Source organism: Quercus suber, unplaced genomic scaffold, assembly GCF_002906115.3.
Source record: "Quercus suber isolate HL8 unplaced genomic scaffold, Cork oak 2.0 scaffold_219, whole genome shotgun sequence".
In the NCBI taxonomy this organism is placed as follows: Eukaryota; Viridiplantae; Streptophyta; class Magnoliopsida; order Fagales; family Fagaceae; genus Quercus; species Quercus suber.
Window position 1 is genome coordinate 550367 of NW_027069677.1, and position 14352 is coordinate 564718.

General features: G+C 36.9%; 1 pseudogene; it reads left to right on the forward strand.

The window, feature by feature from the left end:
- The first annotated feature begins 1849 nt into the window (after nucleotides 1–1849).
- Nucleotides 1850–4500, forward strand: LOC112017677 (G-type lectin S-receptor-like serine/threonine-protein kinase RLK1; annotated as a pseudogene).
- The last annotated feature ends 9852 nt before the right edge of the window (nucleotides 4501–14352 follow it).

Sequence of the window (14352 nt, forward strand, 5' to 3'; positions counted from 1 at the left end):
AAATAACTTGTGCAAATGTTGCATAGGGTTATAATTTTTTTTTCTTTTAATGTCACTTTCAACTGTTTGTACACCCTCTCTCCCAGAAATTCGAAATTCCAACAAAAACAGTTAGCTTACCCAAGGTGATAAATAAAGGTACCCTCCTGTGATTTATAATTTCTTTCCTGTCTAAGTTAAGCTTCCTGTGTTTAAAGTCATTTAGTTGCGATGCAAACCACACCAACAGGCAAACTTCAAATTTATAATTAATGTGAAATGCAAATTTAATTTGATGTACAAGTACGTGCAAACAGAAAACTTAAATAATTGTATCCAATTAATGACCAAGCACGCCACTTCGCTTTCCATTGTAAAACAATGTTGCTTTATCTTTGCGCCCACTGACTTGTCATTTCAGGGATTGAGATTAGGTTGTGCGATGCAATAGTTTTTAGAGAACGCTATTCGGACTTTTACAATCACAAAAGGCCAATTCTAAACCAAAGCATACTAACCCAAAAAGAAGCTAGACTAGACTTTTCTAACGAGCTAGTGACCACATAGGAGACCCACCCTTTTGGTCTGAGCCTGGAGCACTGCTTCGAAAGTACCTAATTTTTTTCCATCAATGATTCAATGAAGGAACCTAGCCCTAGCATGGTACCATTTCTTTTCCTGAATCGCAGCCACTTACTAGTCAGTCACGAACAATAATTTCCTACAACTTTGTTGTAAAGTTGAATCAACGAGAATACTTTATATAAAATATCAGAAACTGTAACATCTAATTTGAAAAATCAACAAAGGCAGCTATCATCAATCAAGGAGAAAACAAGGGCATTTATAAAATAATAGGGACTATAAATTCGAGTTAAATCATGCAGATACGGCTAGGCTTAATTCTAAAACGTAGCAAATTCTAAAAATGAATCCCACCAAAAAAAAAAAAAAGTTCTTAAAACATGCATACACGACTAGGCTTAATCCTATCTAAAATTCCTCACACGTATACCCAAATTTTCTTCATCAACCCATGCATGCAGCAAACACGCATGCAATATCCCTCTCCATCTCGAGTTTACTGTTCTAATAACAGATAATTCTTAAAAGTTTAACTCTTATTCTCATATAATCACCATATCCATGTACTAAATTTACATTTAATTTTATGCAGCATTACAACCAAAGAGTTAAAAACTCCTTTACAAAATTAAAACTTCAATTAAATTATATTATTGATTTTTTTTTTAATTTTATTTACATATAATTCTTTATTAAGGCTATCTTCATTTTGTGACAAGTGTCTACACTAATTAATTATTAAGATAGTTTACCACAAATTAAACTCTATTTCCAATAATTTACTCTACATAAAAATCAATCACCTAAATTCCATGAAATTTAAATCTCTACTTCAGATAAACTCTATTACCAAAAGTTTTAAGTCTCATCAAATCATATAAACTGAGATAAAATTTAATTAGATCTTAAATTGAAGTTTAATTTTATGTCATATGTCCCATTCAATTTTCTTAATTTTTTGTGCTAAATGAGTTATTAAGTGAGAAAACCATAGAATCAATAATAAATCTTAAAAAAAAAAAAAAAAATCACCACCATTTGCAGATGCCCCAAAAAAAATGTGGGGGAATTGAAATAGGCCTTGTTTTCCCTTAATTAAAAAAGTAACTTACTATCCCACGTAGTTGTTGTAAAAAGTAATTAGTCTCTAGACTTAATGATTGACGGATCATATTATAAATTAACTACATAAAATTTATAAAACATTGTGTCACTAACAAATAAATTTATAAAGACAAAAACAAAACAAACAATTTAAGCATTCATGTATGAAAAATGCTACGCGGCATTAGTTTGTTTAAATCCTCATCACCTTCATTACAATTTTTTAGCAAAATTCTTAATAGAGCATTTTCCTTTCCCTGTCGTCATGGGCTATTAAATTAAACCCGTCAGGTCCATGTATTCTTGTTGATTGAACCCATTTCACTCTGACAGTCATGGATTTTGTTCTGCCTCACCTTCTTTTCTTACTAATTCTGTTACCAATTTTCTCTATTGCTCAAAATGGAAATGTTGCCATTGGAAGCTCTCTCACAGCCACTGACAACAGCGCTCCATGGTTATCACTTTCAGATGATTTTGCCTTTGGATTTCACCCACTCAACCAGACAGATCTCTTCCTGCTTTCCAATTGATTTGCCAAAGTACCAGATAAAACCATAGTTTGGTATGCAAGACTAGATAACCCTGCACCTAGGGGATCAAAAGTGGAGCTAACTGCTTACCATGGGCTAGTACTTACTGGTCCTCAAGAGGATGAGTTATGGTGATCTGATAGCATTTTTGGTACTGTAGCCAATGGTGTTATGAACAACACAGGCAACTTTGTGCTTCAAGATAGAAACTTTAATAAGCTATGGGAGAGCTTCAAGAGTCCCTCAGATACGTTGTTGCCTTCACAAAATATGGATATTGGAGGGAAGCTTTCTTCTCGACAATCAGAGACAAACTTTTCCAAAGAAAGGTTCCAGCTACGTTTGATTCCTGAAGGTAATCTTGTGCTCAATGCCATAAACTTGCCCACGGATAATCCTAGTGGACCTTATTATACAAGTGGTACTAGTATAAGTGATTCTGTACCATCGAATCCTGGCAAACAACTAGTCTTTAACCAGTCAGGCTATATATACATTCTGAGAGATAACAACCAAACACTTCCTCTACAAGAAAAGCTAGAGTCATCTGCTGATTTCTATTTTAGAGACACTCTCAACTTTGATGGAGTTTTCACGCTATATTCTTACCCAAAGAATTCCAATGCCAATGGAAGCTGGACTCCGATTTGGACCGTGCCAGATAATATTTGTATGGACAATTCTGCATTACTAGATAGTGGCACTTGTGGTTTTAATAGTATATGTAACCTTGGATCTGATAAGAGGCCGATCTGTACATGCCCCAAGGGATACTCCTTACTCGATCCAAAGGACCCGTATGGCAGCTGCAAACCAGACTTCATTCAAGGCTGTGAGGAAGCCAAGCTAAGTCCCAGAAATGATCTTTATTATTTTGAAGTGATAACCAATATACAATGGATAAACTCAGAAAACTATGCACTCTTGAAGCCTTACACTGAAGATCAATGCAGCATGTCTTGCATGGAAGATTGTATGTGTCTTGTTGCCGTTTTAAAGAGGATGGTAGCTGTTACAAAAAGAAACTACCTCTCTCTAATGGGAGAGTGGACAAAAGCATTATGGGCTCAAAGGCTTCGATGAAAATAAGAAAAAATAACTCAATCACACTTCCGGATCATCGTTTGCCAGTTCTTGAAAAAAAGAAGAATCAGGACAATTTGATCCTCATGTGGTCAGTGCTTCTCGCGAGCTGTGTGTTTGTTAACATTATATTCATTGTTGCAATTTGTGTGGGTGTTTTCTCTATTTACCATAAGAAGCTCAAAACTCCTATGAGAAATTTTGGTGCTGTGGAGATGAATTTGAGATGTTTTACTTACCAAGAACTTGTAGAAGCTACAGATGGTTTCAAGGAAGAATTGGGTAAGGGAACTTTTGGTGTTGTTTACAAAGGAGCTATAGAAATGGGCTCTAGTGTCCTAGTGGCAGTCAAGAAATTAAATAGTTCATTTCAAGATTATGAGAGAGAGTTCAAGACTGAAGTGAATGTGATCGGTCAAACACATCAGAAGAATCTTGTTTGTCTACTTGGATTTTGTGATGAGGGACTACACCAATTACTGGTATATGAGTTCTTGAGCAACGGCACTTTGTCAAGCTTTCTTTTTGGAGACTTGAAACCTAGTTGGAATCAAAGAATCCAAATTGCAGTTGCGGTTGCGAGAGGACTCTGGTACTTACATGAAGAGTGCAGCAACCAAATTATCCATTGTGATATAAAGCCTCAAAACATACTTCTTGACAACTATTACAATGTGCGAATTTCTAACTTTGGATTGGCAAAACTTTTGAGATTGAACCAAAGAAAAACTCATACTAACATCAGAGGAACGAAAGGGTATGTTGCACCCAAATGGTTTAGGAACATACCAATCACACCCAAAGTCGATATTTATAGCTACGGTGTCATGCTACTAGAGATAATTTGCTGCCATAGAGGCATAGATATGGAGACAATTGAGGAAGAAAAGGCAATTTTGACTGATTGGGCATATGACTGCTATAGGAACGAGCATTAGATGCTCTAGTTGAATATAAGGTGGATGAATTGGATGACAAAGAGAAGCTGGAGAGGTATGTGATGGTCGCCATTTGGTGAATTCAAGAAGACCCATCTCTTAGACCTACCATGAATAGTGTTACGCAGATGCTTGAGGGTGTTGTGAAGTGCTCGTTCCACCTTGCCCGTCTCTGTTTAATAGGACAGGTTAATCCAACATTAAAGATTTACAACAACTATGTCTGTCTTAGTCTTTGCTCTCTATTTGCAGTATGCCATCAGATCTTTTGGTTGTAGTCAAATACCTTTTTTGGTCTGTTTTATAATGATCTTTGTTATATTGGTTAATGTACTGTCGGGTGGATGAGGGCCTTAAAGATAGATGTCGAGGTAGAAGTTTCGTTTATAAAATATAAATAAAATTCCTATGGAAAGTTTTTTTTTTGGAACTATAAAGCAGAGGTTTGCAAAACAAACAACAGACCACACACAGGTCTGTACGCACAATTGTGCAAACCTCTGCGTACAGGAAATTATTCGCTGATCAACAAACAACATAAGAAAAAGACTGAAAAAAAAATTGCAATGAAACTAAGACAGCTAAGATGGTTTGTGTTCAATAGCCTACGGATTAGTGCCCTAAAGAAAATGTTAGAATTTGATAATTAGGTTCCTATTGCATCTGAAAAAATTTTGTGGTCAATAATTCCATGTTAGAGGGCTAAGCTAGCTACAAAGCACTGGACTGAAAGACTTGAGGATACAAGTGTGCCTAAGCTCAGTAAAGGTTACTGCCACTTCCAATTGAAGGTGACATTTGGAAAAGACTCTAAAATACATAAGGGGTGCATTAAGGTCTTGGAATCGACTCTCATCATACCTGGGAGTAGCAGTGGTCTTGGGTAGGCAATGTGTTGCCATAATGCACCTTGGGACCAGCAATATGTCATGAACGGAACGGAACGCTCAATAGATAAAATAAAAAATCACGGGACAAGTCCTATAATGCCTAGATGTACAAGAGGAATGCATGATAATCAAAGTCAAAACTTGATTCCTAGACAATATTCATCCTAATTCAAATTAGAAGTTTGAGATAATAACAACGAAAAACACTTAAAAACTGGACCTATTAGGAATTTGTCATTTTAGCAAACACTTGGTGTGCATAAACAAGAATGGGTATACATGAGAGCCAAAATGCATGAAATTCATCCCACAAACATCATCTAGAAACAACGTAGACGAAACTTGGAACATAACCCATGAATTAAAAGTGTAAATTGAACCTTAAAAATGCATGATTTGAAGAAATTCCCAAATTTTCAAAATCCTAGACTAGGAAAGTGCAGAAATTCAAACAATGGAGAGAGCAAACACTTCCTTCAAAAAAAATTGGGATATGTGAGAAACTTCCAAGGCTGTCTTTGATTTCCCATGTAGCAGGTTCTTAGGTAGCTCACAATGGCCATAAATGGTGGTGACGCTGGGTATAATAGTTGCGGCGCCACAAAGTTTCATTTAAACCGGCTATCTCTGTCAACCCAATTCACATGACTCGTTTAAAAATTATTTCATGATTAAAAATTCAATCTTAAACTTTCTCCCTACTGCAGTTAATGGCAAGAAAAGTCTTATGAAGCAAAAGCTCCGATGAAAAGTATATTGCAGTTAATTATGTTTTGTTCCATACTTTGTCTTGTACGTACCACTATTGCTTCTCTTTTCTGTTACATACCTGTAGATTATATACTGCAACAGCTACAAAATACGGATAAGGCGCTAAGGCTAGATTTGGTTGGATGGACTTTAGAGAGGATGAAAAATTAAAGAGAAAATGGAGAAGGAAAGAAATTTATTGAGGTATTTGGTTAGGAAGATTGATGGAAAGAAAACTGGTGAGGTACGGGTATTTTTTTTCCCGGGCCACCAAAATATTTTCTTTCCATAGGTTACTTCTTACTTGATCCAAATGACCGGTATGGAACTACCAGCCGGACTTTATACAAGGCTGTCAAGAAGACAAGATAAGAGTATCCCAGCGAGGTTGCTAAATTGACATTTTTTGTCAATTTAGCAACCAATTCTCCAAAATTGTGGCTACAGCAAAGCAGTTAAATTTAAAAAATTTAACTTCGAGTAGCAAGCTACTGTAGCTCAAAACTCAAAATAAAAAATAATATTTTAAAGTAAAGTGTTAAAAAAAAAAAAAAGTATTTTAATATATGGATGGTTGTGATTTTTTGTTATTGTGTTAAATATATTATTTTATTATGTTGTTTATATTATTTTGGATTAATTATAACTTACCTACATGTAGTTTGACTGAAATTTAAGTTGTCTACATGATATTTGAAATTGGACACTTTATCTACCTGAAGTTAATTTAGGTAAGGTTCTATTATTCACCTCTGTTAAAAATGAGGCTAAATATATATTTTGCTCTCTTTTATGTCTCTCTCCTCTCCAAATATTTATAAATAAAATAAAATAAAATAAGAAAAAAAAATATCAAAAAGTGACAGTTTTGTAAAAATTATGAACATTACCACCACCATAGAAACTTTTGTCAAGAATCATCTCCAGCAAAAAAAATTCCTTCATCCATTTCTACGCAACCAACAAAGTTATAGCATCTAAAACTTAAATCAAACCAAAAAATACCCGCCAAAAAAAAATTCAAACTTCAAATTTGTTGAAACTCATTACTGATCTGAGAAGAATGCTGGCCGGGTTTGTTCCTAGAGACTACAGTATTCGACGTAGTCCATGATAAATTATAATAGGTAACAACATCATCACCATCATCATGAATTAAAAAGCCATAACAAATTAGCTGGGTCAAAATCTAATAACAGCAATCAAATGTTTAATTTAAACATATATTCACTGTTAACAATTTCCCCATAAAATTCACATTCCTTATTAAACCATTATTTAAAAATCAGCATTGGCTCTTTTTATTGCTTCCCACAATAGTTGGAACATTGTTTGCTGCTAAACACAGCAAAGCTGTGCCCCACTATCCTGCCCACTAGACCCCAATCTACCAAGTGCCAAAAAAAGCAGGACACCACAACAAACAAAAGCAACACAAACGTTCACAGAAAATTATTATACTCACTAACACCATGTCTTCATGCATTAACAGTGAATATAATCATAGATTTAATTAATCAGAGAGAGAAAAAAGTATCAATTCCAAATTAGTTGAGTCAACAACTTTTGTGGGTAATTTTTGGTTTGATTTAAGCCCATATAATGCCTTTGTTGGTTGCTTAGAAATGAATGAAGGAATTTATTTTTGCTGGAGATGATTCTTGATAGAAGCTTCTATGGTGGAACTTTTCTCTCTCCCACGTAGGAGTGCTTCCTCTCTCGAGTATTCTTTCATTTTCTCAAGTGTCCTCTTCCTTTCCTCTATAGGAATGATCTCTAAGGCCCTAATTTGGAGCTTTTTGTTCTGATTAGGTGGCCTCAAATTCATTAAAAGGCTCCAAATCTAACGGTAAGGGTCAAAATCATGAGCAAGAGCTGACAGATGTTTTGAAGAACATGCAGCTAACGGAAGAAGAAGAGTTGCCGATCTCAGTTTCGGAAGAAGGAAAAGCACATGTAATAGAGGAGTGCTCTCAAAGCCTGATGGGAAAGCTTTTGTCGGACAGAAAGCAAAACTTGCGTGCTCTAAAGAACATTTTAAGGATTGATTGGAAAATTGGCTAGGATCTGAAGATTGTGGAAGTGGGAAATGATATCCTTCAATTCAAGTTTGCCAATGAATATCAGCTTAGGTGGGTTGAAATAAATGGGCCATGGAACTTTGAAAATAATCTTTTGTTGCTCAAAAGATGGGAAAGGGGAATGATGGCAAGTAATATCTCTTTTACCCACTCTCCCTTTTGGGTACAAATTTGGGGTTTGCCCTTTGATATGATGACAGAGAAGATAGGAAAGGAGATAGGCAGCAATTTGCGGATTTTTATGACAGTGGATACAAGAGCATGGATGTCAGAGCAAGCAAAGTTCATGAGAATAAAGGTGAATCTTCCATTGGAAAAACCCCTAAGAAGGTGTGGTAAGGTTGCTAGCCCAAAGGGGAAGAGTTTTTGCATACAATTCCCGTATGAAAGGTTGCCGGTTTTCTGCTTCAGATGTGGAGTAATGGGGCATGATGAGAGACATTGCAAGAAAAGTGGCCAATCAAATCAAGCTCTGCAATATGGTGAATGGTTAAGGGCTCAAGGTGGAAGCCAAGGCCGATTGACAAAAGAAGAACAAAGAAGGAGTCCTCCTAACTAGCAAGCTGATGATACGACAATGAAAGAAAAGATGCAGTTTAGGGTAGAAGACAGTGGGTACTCCACTTCCCTTGGCGGTGCACAATCCGAGGAAAAGCTTGGAAATGCAAAAAGTGGAAGTCTTGTCTCAATGATGTCAGAGGAAGGTGAGCACGCCACGCAAGAGGTACGTCAATTTCAATTTCAAATTCAAAATATCAGAACTGATGGGATAGAAGCAAGGAAAAAAGGCGAAAATATCCACAGTGAAAAGGGAAAAGAAAAAAACCAAAATATGGGGCCGGCCCATAACTCTATATCAACAGTAGAATGTGAAAGTGAGGTAAGTGAAATAATACACATGGGCCGTGAAGAAGCAAAAAATATGGAGCTCCATGAAGTCACTAGCCCAGTTAAAATGGATATTGGGCTCAGTATAGAGAAGGAAAATAAAGATGAGGAAAATAAAGCTCAGAAAAAGAAAGGTAAACTGAAGAAGCTAGCCCGTGGTCAAAATAAAGAAAATGAAATGGGAGGGGATGTAGCTAGCAATATGGTGGGTGTAAAGAGAACTCTCTGGGCAGATGAGGAAGAGGTTGATGCAAGAAGGCAGAAAAAGTTGTGTGGTAGTAACTCAATTCCCTTTGATCTATTGGCGGTGTCTACAAAGCAGCACCGCCGGGAGCCATGAATACCTTAAGTTGGAACCGCCAGGGGCTAGGGAATCCCCAGTTAATTCAAGCGTTATGCGAGCTGGTGCAACGATGGTGCCCCAAACTGGTATTTTTTATGGAGACAAAAGTTGGAATAAGTAGAATGAGGAGAATAATGGTGAAGGTAGGCTTATTAAATGGAGTTATAGTTCCTAGCAAGGGAAGAAGTGGTGGAATAGCCATGTTATGGGGAAAGGATCTAAATGTGGAGCTTAAAAGTTGTACTAGGTATCATATAGATGCAGTTGTGACTGATCCTACATCTGGTTTTAAATGGAGAATTACGGGTTTCTACGGCAACCTAGATACAAATTGGAGGAAGGAGACTTAGGAGCTACTACATTTTCTAAATGCTTAATTTCAGATGCCATGTGTCTGTATGGGGGATTTTAACGAAATTTTATCAAGCTTAGAGAAATAGGGAGGCCCAGAGAGACCCTAACAGTAGATGGAAGGTTTTAGAAGAGTAGTTAATGTTTGTGGTTTTCTAAACCTTGGATATAAGGGTCCAGAGTTCACTTGGTGTAACCAAAGGTTAGCTGGGGAAAGAATTCGATTAAAACTTGATAGGGTGCTGACTACAACAGATTGGAAAGATTAATATAGAGATGCTAGGGTCATCCATGTAGCGGATTCAACTTCAGATCACTATGCTCTGGTGCTAACAAACCAAAGAAATGTCCAAGGGAGGGAAAAGAGGAGATTCCATTTTGAGGCAGCATGGGTGAGACACGATAAATACAAGGAGATAATTTAAGATGCTTGGAAAGATCATTCAAGTTTTCAAACAGCTAGCAAATTTGCCGAGGGTCTGAGAGTTTGTGCGGAGGGATTAACAAGATGGAACAATTCAGACCTTAAGCATGATGCTCGAATGATAAAGGAGAAGAGAAAGCAGCTGTAAGTTCTAATCCAGGCTGACAGGGATGGAAGTAAGGGAGAAGAAATTAATGTACTAAGGAAGGAAATAAATAAAATGTTAGATGATGAAGAAATCAAGTGGAATCAAAGATCCAGAGTCCAATGGCTAACCCTTGGTGGCAGAAACACAAAATATTTTCACTACAAAGCATCTCAGAGAAGGAAGAAGAATGAAATCTGGGGCTTGCTGGATGGAGAAGGGAATTGGTGTGAAGAGAAAACAAACATAGCAAACATTGCTGTGAATTACTTCAAAGAGCTATACTCTACCTCATTCCCAACTAGAGCGATGAAAGTAGCAGTTTTGATATCGAGAAGAATTACTAGGGAGATGAATGAAGACTTAACAAAAGAGTTCTAGAAGGAGGAGGTTATTCAAGCTATCCGACAAAATGCACCCAACAAAAGCACCGAGTCCTAACGAAGGGCTAACACCTTTGATTGTGGAGGCAGAAAGGAGAAGGTTGATTTCTGGCATTTCTATTTATAAGGGCAGCCCAACAATAACTCATCTCTTATTTGCCAATGATAGTGTGATTTATTGCAAGGCAACGGAGCCAGAAAGCAGATAACTTTTGTGAAATCCTGCATGAATATGAGGAGGCAGCAGGCCAAAAAATAAACACAAAAAAATCATCGGTCTTTTTTAGTAAGAACACTAATGAAGAGACAAGAGAAATGGTGAAGGATGTGCTGGGCTCAATGCAGAATGTACAACCAGGAAAATACTTAGGCCTACCTTTGATGATTGAAAGATCAAAGAAACAAGTATTCAATGAAATCCGGGAGAGAGTGGGGAAAAAGATGGCCGGTTGGAAAGAGAAATTGTTATCGATTTGAGGAAGAGAAATTTTATAAAAGTTGTTGCTCAGGCTGTTCCCACATACACAATGGGGTGTTTCTTACTTCCTAAAGGTCTGTGTGAAGATATTGAGGGGATGATGCGGAATTTTTGGTGGGCGCAGAAGAATCAAGAATTAAAAATGGCTTGGGTTAGCTGGTCAAGAATGTGCAAATCAAAGTTAGAGGGCGGAATGGGGTTCTGTGATCTTTATGCTTTCAATTTGGCTATGTTGGCTAAGCAGGGATGGAGGATGCTGGAAAATCCCACATCGCTTATGGCGTGCATGTACAAAGCAAGTTATTTTCCAAATGGGGATATTTTAGATGCAAGCATAAGCAGCAACCCATCTTATGCTTAGAGAAGCATTCACAAGAGCATAGAGATTCTTCAACAATGAACAAGATGGAGAGTGGGAAATGGGAAGATAATCCATATATGGGATGATAGATGGTTACCGACACCAACAACTTATAAAGTCATTTCTCCAAGGAAAGATTTTTGGAGACTTCCCTATGGTATTATCATTAATTGACCAAGACATTAGAAGATAGAGAAAAGACATTCTTGACAGAATTTTCCTTGGCTTTGAAGTGGAGAAAATTCTAAGCATCCCAATTCCTCACTATCCACAGGAGGACCAATTAATATGGGTGGGAAATAAAAAAGGAATCTTCATAGTGAAAAGTGCATATTTTTTTGCTAGGGAAATTGTAGGGAAGCATGAAAGAGGTAAACCCTCAGCGGGAGACGTATGTGCCCCACTTTGGAAAAAGATGTGGCACTTAAACATCCTAGCCAAAGTGAGAGTTTTTGCCTAGAGACTATGCATGAAGGCCATCCTATCTATGCTGAATATGAGCAATAGGGGAATTCAAGTGGATCCTACTTGCCCTATTTGTGGTGGGGAACCTGAGTCAACTGAGCATGCAATCATCTACTGTGAATCTGCTAAAAGAGTGTGGAGCAAATGGGATGAATGCCCAATCTGTTTGAATGAAAGCAACAGGGAGATAGTGGATTTGGCCTTATTTTTGTTAGAAAAGGGAACTTAGAGGGACATGAAGATCTTTTTTGGTGTTGCCTGGATGATTTGGTATAATAGAAACCAAATTGTGCATGAAGGAAATGGTGTTTCTAAGGATCACATTTGGGAGATAGCAATCCAAATGATAAAGGAGTTCAAGGGGACTAAGAGCTGGGATATAAATAGTTCTCAGAGAAACGAGAAAGCATGGACACTTCCACCTGTGGGTTTCTTCAAAATAAATGTGGATGGGGTCATTCCCTCTGTTGAAGGCCATTCTAGAGTGGGTGTTATAATTAGAGATTGGGAAAGGAAGTTGGTAGCAGCAAAATGTCTTCCTCTATCGAGTCGAATGGTTGTGGAGGAAACAAAAGCCATAGCTATGGAACAAGGAATGATCCTAGCAAAAAATCTAGGCTTGGAAAGGACAATTTTTGAAGGCGATTCGTTGCAGACAATTCAAGCTATTGAGGCTAAGGAAGTGAGAAGTGTGATTGGCCATATTGTGAGTAGTTGTCTGCAAAATCTTCCTAGTTTCAAGGAGGCAAGAGTCAGACATATCAGTAGGGATGGCAACAAAATAGTACACGAACTTACACAATTGCAAAACAAACTGATGAGGAGCAGGTCTAGATTTCAACTTTTCCTGATTGGATTGAAGACATGGCTAGAGCTAAAGGAACAAGTTAAAGCTTGCCTAAGTCGTGGTCTAAGTTGTTGCTGTTTTCCCTTTTGTTATGCTCTATTTTCTGTAGCTGGTACTCTGTTTCATCAGTGTATATTTCTTGGCTGTTATGAATGAAAAGTTTCAGTTTGGTTTTCAAAAAAAAAAAAAAAAAAAAGTATACAAAGATGAGTATAATTGTCGCTCTTATCTATTGAATTATCTTGCTGATCATTTCTATGATTATTATGATACAACTTACAATTCTGCTAAGAAATTTGGAAAGCTTTACAAAGCAAGTATGATACGAGGAGGCAGGTGCAAAGAAGTATGCTGCTAGCAGATTTTTCCGTTACCAAATGGTGGATGGAAAATCGGTGGTGGATCAAGCACAAGACTTCCAAATGATCATTGCAGAATTGAGATCCGAAAGCATAAAGATTGGAGACAATTTGGTGGTAGCTGGCATAATTGATAAACTACCACAATCATGGAGGAGTTCCAAAAGACTTTGCGGTAAACAAAAGGAGACATCCTTGGAGACTTTGATCACACGCATCCGTGTGGAGGAGGGCTAGATGACAAGATGCACTCATGACACAAGAGAGCAATGGTAATTCCACCACTAAGGTAAACCTTATTTCAGCCAATAATCATATGCCCAAAAATCATTTTCTAGAAATAATCAATTGAAGCCTAAAAAAAGAGCTTTAAAATAATAATAGACCTCAAGGAAGGGGAACCCGAATAAAAATTACAATAAGAACCAAGGACCCTTCACAAGATCAATTTAATAGATCTGTTTTTGTCTGTGGCAAGAGTGGGCATATTGCTCGATTTTGCAAATTTCGGAAACGTGAATCTGTCCCGCAGGCTAACGTAACCGAAGAGCCTTTAGTGGCTATGATTACAGACATCAATATGGTGCAATATGTTGAAGGGTGGTGGGCAGATTCTGGTGCTAATAGGCACGTCTGCTATGACAAAAATTGGTTCAAGTTGTACACTCCTTTTGAAGAAGAAAAAACTATTATGCTTGGTGACTCTAGAAAACCAAGGTTCTTGGAGTGGGAGGTTGAATTGAAATTCACTTCTGGACGCGTGCTAACATTGAAAGATGTTCTTTACACTCCGTCATGAGGAAGAATTTGATGTCAAGTTTTTTACTTTACAGGCTGGCTTCAAGCAAACTATGAATCTAATAATTATGTAATCACTAAAAAGGGATTATTTGTGGGCAAGGGTTATGCTTGTGATGGAATGTTTAAATTGAATGTTGAGAATAATAAAGCATCTACCAGTTCAGTTTTATATGCTTTCTCTATTAATTTTTGCATGCTCGTTTTGTGTATATAATAGTAGATATGTGGAATCATGAGTAGTTTAGGATTAATTCCAAGACTATCAAAAGATTTGAAAAATGTGAAACTTGTAGTCAAGCTAAGATTACAAAAGGCCTCATAAAAATGTTGTAAGAAATACCGAATTGCTTGAGTTAATTCACTCTGATTTATGTGAATTTGAGGGAATTTTAACTCGTGGAGGAAATAGATATATTATCACTTTTATTGATGATTTCTCAAAATATACAACTATTTATTTGTTGAAAAATAAAAGTGATGCTTTTGAAAAATTTCAAGATTTTTTAAAAGAAGTTGAAAATCAATTCGGTAGAAAAATAAAAAGAATAAGAAGTGATAGAGGCC